Raw genomic sequence first — 7263 nt, 5'->3', positions numbered from 1 at the left:
GGACCCATGCTAGCCAGAGGCACAAGGGGAGCACGCATCTGGAGTTCGTTTGCAATGGCTGGAAGCCCTGGCGTGCCCATTCTCTCTCTCACTCTCTTCTTCTTCTTCTTCTCTCTCTCTCTCTCTCTGTTGCTCTCAAATGATAAACAAACAAAAAAAAAACAATTAAAGAAACAATAATAATAATCATGATGATGATGATAATAAATAGCATTATCCACCTTGATCAAGTAGGCTTCATCCCAGGGATGCTTCAACATATGGAAATCAGTCAACATAATACACCACATAAACAAACTTAATCATAAGAACCACATGGTCATCTCACTTGATACAGAAAAGGGCTTTGACAAAATACAACACCACTTCATGATCAAAACACTGGAGGGAATAAGCATGGAGGTTTTATAGCTCAACACAATAAAGGTTATATATAAAGCACCTAAAATGCAAATAATACTTAATGGGGAAAGACTCAAGGAGTTCCCATTGTAATTAGGAACAAGACGGGGTGCCCACTCTCAGCATTGCTCTTCAACATAGTACTAGATGTACTAGCCCAAACAATAAGACAGGAGAAAGAAATAAAATGGATACAAATTGGAGAGGAATAAGTCAAGTTAACCCTACTTGCAGATGACATGACCCTATACATAACAGATCTGAAAGTTTCCATCTCAAAACTTCTAAAGGTGAGTAATTCCTTCAGGACAGTGGCAGGATACAAAATCAACACACAAAAATCAGTAGTCTTTCAATATGCAAAGGACAAAGATACAGAGAAAGAAATCAGTGAGTCTTTCCTATTCTCAATAGCAACAAAAAAAAATTAAATACCTTGGGATAACACTAACCAAGGATGTGAAAGACCTATATAATTAAAATATTTTTTAAAAAATTCAAGAAAAAAATCAAGGAGGACTTGAGAAGTTGGACAGACCTCCCATGCTCCTAGATAGGGAGAATTAATACTATGAAAATAGTAATTCTACAAAAAGCAATATACACATTTAATGGAAAACCAATAAAAATTCTAGCATCATTCTTCACAGAGATATTAAAAAAATGATCTCAAAATTCATATGGAATGGCAGCAGGCCTTGGATATCTAAACATGTCCTCAGCAAAAGAAACACCTCCTGGTGTGTCACCAATCTAAAGCTATATTATAAAGCCATACTAACAAAAACAGCATTTTACTGGCATAAAAATAGAAACACAGACCAATGGAACAGAATTGAATATACAGACTAACTATAGCTACTTGATCTTTGACAAAGGTGCCAATAAAGTAGATTGGAGAAAAGATAGCTCCTTCAACAAATGATGCTGGACATATTGGATAACCATGTTTAGAAAAATGAAATTAGACCCATGTATCTCACCATACACAAAAATCAAGTCCAAATAGATTAAGATCTCAAAACTCTTCTGCTAGAAATAAAAACAGAAGTAACTCTCCATGATTTGAGTGAGGAAAGACTTCCTGAACAAAATCCTGCTAGCCCAGGAAATTAAACAATCACTTAGCCAATGGGATCTCATGAAGCTAAGTAGCTTTCCAACAGACAAACATGCCATAAGCAAAGTCAATAGGTTACCCACTGAGTGGGAGAAAATCTTTGCCAGCTATGCCACTGGCTATACCATTGACAGAAGCCTAATATCTAGAATCAACAAAGAACTCTAAAAACTAAACAATAAAAAAATCAAACAACCCACTCCAAAAGTGCTGTAGAGAACTGAATAGGGAGTTCTTTTTAAATATTTATTTATTTATTTACTTATTTGAGAGTGGTTCAGGCCTGTAATCCTGGCCCTTGGGATGTGTAGACAGGAGGATCAGGAGATCAGCAAGTCAAGGCCAGTATGAGTTACATGAGACTTTGTCTCTCATGCTCATCAGCAGCCTCTTCTACTTTCTCCTATGCCTGGTCTAGCTTCTTCTCAACAAGCTGGATCCTGCAGTTCAAGGAGGCCACCTCAGCCTCAGCCTGATTGTGGTCTCACCTTTCTCCCTCCATGTCCCAGTGCAGGTGCTCAGCCCTCTCCTCAGCGTTGTTGCCCTGCTGCTGCAGGACCTAGCTAGATCTGATGCCTCACCACGTCGATGGTGGTGACCCCAGCCATGGCACCCTAACACCCACCTGGCAAGCTTCTCACTTGATGAATAGGGAGTTCTTGACTAACACACACTTAAGGAAATGTTCAACATTCCTAATCATTAGTTAACTGCAAATTAAAACAGCTATGAGATTCTGCCTTACTCCAGTAAGATGGCAATGATAAAAAGTGTGACAGCAACTCATACAACTACTATGGAAATCAATATGGATGTTCCTGGAAAGGATGAACAAAGAGCTACCAACAGACCCAGGTAATCCCTTATTGGACATTTACCCTAAATCCCCCATGCTTTCCTATAAAGACATTTGCTCAACCATGTGTTTATAGATGCTCAATTCATTATTACTAAGTACTGGAATTAACCCAGGTGCCCATCATTGGATGAATGGATAATGAAGTTGTGGCACATTTGCGCAATGGAATTCTACTTAGCAATAAGAAAAAGGCAATACAATGAAATTTGTAGAAAAATAGACAGACTTGGAACAGATAATACTCATACAATCACAGAAAGATAAATGACTCATGGTCTCACTTATCTGCAATTCCTAACCTGGACCAGCCGAGTTGCTTACACACCTGATAGGTAACTAAAGGCCCAGATAACAGAGATGGAAAGGTTTTGGGGGAGGGGAAGAAGAGGAGAGGGGAAAAACACAAAACTAAATCCAAAATGAAATGGTACCATAGAAACCTTGGAGAGAGACTAAAAGATTTAACCCTCAAAAGGAGTAAGAGGGGATCACCTGAAAAGAAGGGCCCTGGAGAGGGAGGGATGAAGCCAATACTTAAAAGAATTTTTTTTTGGCTCTGGCCTATAACTCCCAGTACCTGAAATCAGTTGCTACCCTCAATGAGCTATTGATCGGAGAGAACTATGAGATCTCCAAATCAAGACAGTTTTCTGTCAAAGCACTTGATTACCCACCAGAGGCAAAAGGTAAGACCCTATTGCTGAAGACACTATATGAGGCTGTCACAGAGCATAGAGAGACCTGTCTGGAATCCAGGAGAGAGCCAGTCCCCAGACACTTAGCCTGTCTAGTGCTGGAAAGCACTACATGAGCTTCTGGGGGAGAGTGGCCAACAACAGTCTGACTAGAGGTCTAAGCTACTCAGAAGCAAACACTCTAACACAATGTACACTCCAGTGCAATAGTGGCACACAGCCTTGGTGGGTAACCAATACTTTCTGATTGGCTAAGAGATCATATGATTGTAAAGGATCCCATATCTAGAATTAGGAACTAGATCAGAATCCTATGGAGACAAAGATTATGCTCTCCAATGTCAAGCTCTCACTAGTCTTTGGGTAAAAGAGGGGTTATGTACATTAAATTCTCCCTAAATTAATAATACTTACCCCCATTCAAACTATGCTGAAATCTGTTCTTCTTTTTCAGAAGGTAGCAAGACTGGAGGAGATAAACTACCCCTCGCACTTCAGTCAAACTGCAGCTGAAACCACAAAGGAATTGGGGAAAAGAGCAAGAATACTACTTCCATGTGGAACCTGATCATCAGCAACAAGGTGAAGGAGAAAGACCCTGAGGACACTCAACACCTAACAAAGCAGAGATCCAGAGGCTCCTAAGAGCTCATCACTGAAGTAGACTTAAAACTCACCCACCATCACTCAGGGAATTCTGTGGAAAATGGGGCAGAAAGATTATAAGAGTCACAGGTTGAGACAACATGCCCAGAGGCATTCCCCTCCCCCAAAATAACTGACTGCTGCTCCTACAACACATAACCCACAACCCCATAGGGAGTACCTGCAACCCCACTGAGGAGTGTCCCCATCAGAATGGGAGCAGGGATGAGGGAAAAGAAGGTACCAACACAATGTATCCATACAAAATATGATAATAATAATAATAATAATAATAAAATTAAAAATGAAAGGTGTTTTCTCATATCTATAAAGTAATTGTTTCGGTAAATATTATATGAATGAAGAAAATGAAGGGAAGGTTTCATGACACATGGTGATCTTTAGGTAGAATATGTCAGATCTTACAGAATCTTTGTGGTCCTGTTTTATCCTTAACACAAAAAATGAGAAACTATTTAATATTTTCAAATGTGAGAGGGATCATTTGACATTAAAAGGTAGTCTCATGAGATATCTGGTTATATACAACTGGATCAGAGGAAAGGCTTGAAAAAGCCTTAGAGACAGTAACAGTATGGACTGGTGGAGATTAAAAGGTAATGGAATAGAGAAACATTTAGATGGAAAACTGGTAGGCTTGGTAATTGATCACATAAGGTTAGGGAGGATAATGATAGTGAAGGATTCTGAGATGTTTAGTTTTTGTCTCATTTGACTAGAGGGATAACATGTCCTTCACTGACATTGGAAACCTTGGAAGAAATTTAGGATTTTGAATGCTGTTTTGTATGATTTGAAAACCCATGAGGAAACACCAAATAGGAAGTTTGAATAGGTGTGGAGCTTAGAAGAATTTTAATATAAATTTGTGCCGCTCTGTTTTCTTCATGAAATAATAATTAACACCATATGTGGTGGTTTAAATCAGATTGTCCCCATAAAGTCATGTGTCTTAAGTTCTTAGTTCCAAGCTGATGGCAACTTGGGAGGTGGAGCTTTGTAAAGGAGTTAACTGGAGGTAGACCTTGAGGTTTACTAGCCCCAATCCTGCCAATGTTAGCTCCGTTCTCTATCCTGTTGCTGTTTTCTACCTGCTGTGGCAAGGAGGTGAGTTCCAGCCTCTGTTCATGCTATGCTTTCTTCTGCTATCATGAAGCTTCTGCTAGAGACTATAAACTAAAATAAAAACTTTCCTCTTATCAGCTGTTTTTGGTCAGGCGCTTCATCCTAGTAATGGGAAGCTAACTTCAATACCATATGACAGAACCATAAAAGAAAAAAGGGCAGTACATAGTACTAGACATGGAGAAATTAAACCACTAGTACTTCTTGGGAAAATGATATAGAGAAAGAAACACCTAGCAATACCTGAGGAAAATCTAGAGGATGTTGAGCTACACAAACCAAGTCCTTTCCAAGGAAGGGGTACTGGTTGCATGTGGCCAAGAAGCCAAGAACAGAAAGCATATTGTAGTTTACTTGCTGCCAACTAAAATCACTAAATATTTTTCATATAGGAACAAACAACCCCAAGGTCTCAATGGCTGACTAGAGTCAAATGTATTCTTGACCACAGCCCAGTCTGATGAAGTTTGGGTTGCTCATCTCCAAGTAGTGACTGAGGGATTTAATATGTGGCTCTATCATCTGTCACTTCACTGTTCCCTTGGCATCATCTTGCAGTCAACAAAGATGAAGAGAATGTGAGGAAAGTCACACCTCATCTTAATCACCTCATCCTAGATGTGACACATGTAACTGCTACTTATGTTCACTGATCCAGTCCATGGTAGACTAAACTGCAATGAGCAGAGGGTGGGAAATATAAAAAGCAAAAATATTCTGGCAAGCATTTACAATCTCTCCACACCCCCATTCAACCTTAGGTGAAGTTTAAATTCCATGTTTAGGATCTTGGATTTGTAAACATTAGATCTCAAAACATTAGATTCTGCCTATGATTCTAGCCCACAAGACCTTCTGGACACTGATTCTGTAATCTCTGTGTGCTTCCTGCTTAGAAATTATTCAGCTGGGTCATTATTCATTCTTCAACTTTCCCTAAACACAATATAAAACTACTTAGCTGAACAGAACCTTAGATCATAGCTTCAGAGGTTATCCTCCAGGCTTGCTTCAGTCTGGCCATCAATAGCCTCTAGTACTGTTCAACTAGGGAAGACCACCAATTGAATTAGTGTCTGTGGATAATATATAAGAGGAAAAACAATGTCTCCTAGCCTCAAGAGTTCTCCTGAAATGAAATTAGAAAAAAAATGTGTATAAAAAAATTGAGGCTGTTTTCTGTAGCATTTCAAAAAAAATGTTGATCCCATAATACTTGAGAGTAGAATGATGTTTACTAGAATTGGGGAGAATAGCAGGAGAGAAGGACGGGAAAGGTCAAACAATGGGTACTATGTTACAGTTAGGTAAAAATAAGTTCTGGGATATTGTTTCCCAGTAGTGTAAATAATAATAATAACAATCGTACTTCTTTTTGTATTCCTGGGTTTTTGAGAAAAGGTTTTAGGATGACCTAGAACTCCTGATCCTCCTGCCTCTACATCCCAAGGACTGGGTGTACAGATGTGTGCTATAATGCCCAGGTTATATGTATATGTACACACACACACACACATATATATATGTAGGTATATATATATATATATGTATATGTATATATGTTTAAAAAATTTACACTAAAAATATATGTTAAGTGTATAGACATCTGCCTGGAAGAATGAAAATGTTCAGGAGAGCCGGGCATGGTGGCACACGCCTTTAATCCCAGCACTCAGGAGGCAGAGGTAGGAGGATCACTGTGAGTTTGAGGCCACCGTGAGACTCCATAGTGAATTCCAGGTCAGCTTGGGCTAGAATGAGACCCTACCTCGAAAAACAAAACAAAACAACAACAAAAAAATGTTCAGGAGATAAGCAGTGGCAATGGTTTCACAGTATGAATAGACTTAATACCCTAAACTATATGATCAACGTTTATGTTATAAAGAACATTTATGTTATTTTTACATCATCACTGTAGAAGAAAACAATGAACGTGAAACACAAATGTTAAGTTCTGGTGATATGGCTGACATTTCTCCCTTGTCTGCCACTCCCATTTCCCAGCCACAAATAACATGAAGCCAGACAGCCCCAAGTTGTAGCTTTCTCTAACCTGATAGAATCCTCACAACTTAACCACTAAGAGTATGTGCGTGCACCTACTGGGATCAGGCAAGCATTGGGGAGCCACTCCTTCATGTCTTCCTCAACCTTATTCCAAGGTGTTCTTCCTTCTGTGTGATAAGTGAAGTGTTATCACACATGTACGGTAGGACTGGTTAAGCAGTCATTGTTCCTACTTCCCACACTTCACTTTGTTACCCATCAGCACCAGCTCTATTGGTTTCAAGGAGAGCTTCAGTGACAATTATAGTCATCTAACTGGTGTTTCTAGTGCTCATAATACATTTTTTTTTTGTTTGTTTTTCAAAATAGGGCCTCACTCTAGTGGC

The sequence above is a fragment of the Jaculus jaculus genome, chromosome 7, assembly GCF_020740685.1.
Source record: "Jaculus jaculus isolate mJacJac1 chromosome 7, mJacJac1.mat.Y.cur, whole genome shotgun sequence".
In the NCBI taxonomy this organism is placed as follows: domain Eukaryota; kingdom Metazoa; phylum Chordata; class Mammalia; order Rodentia; family Dipodidae; genus Jaculus; species Jaculus jaculus.
Note: the sequence above shows the minus strand (reverse complement) of the source record.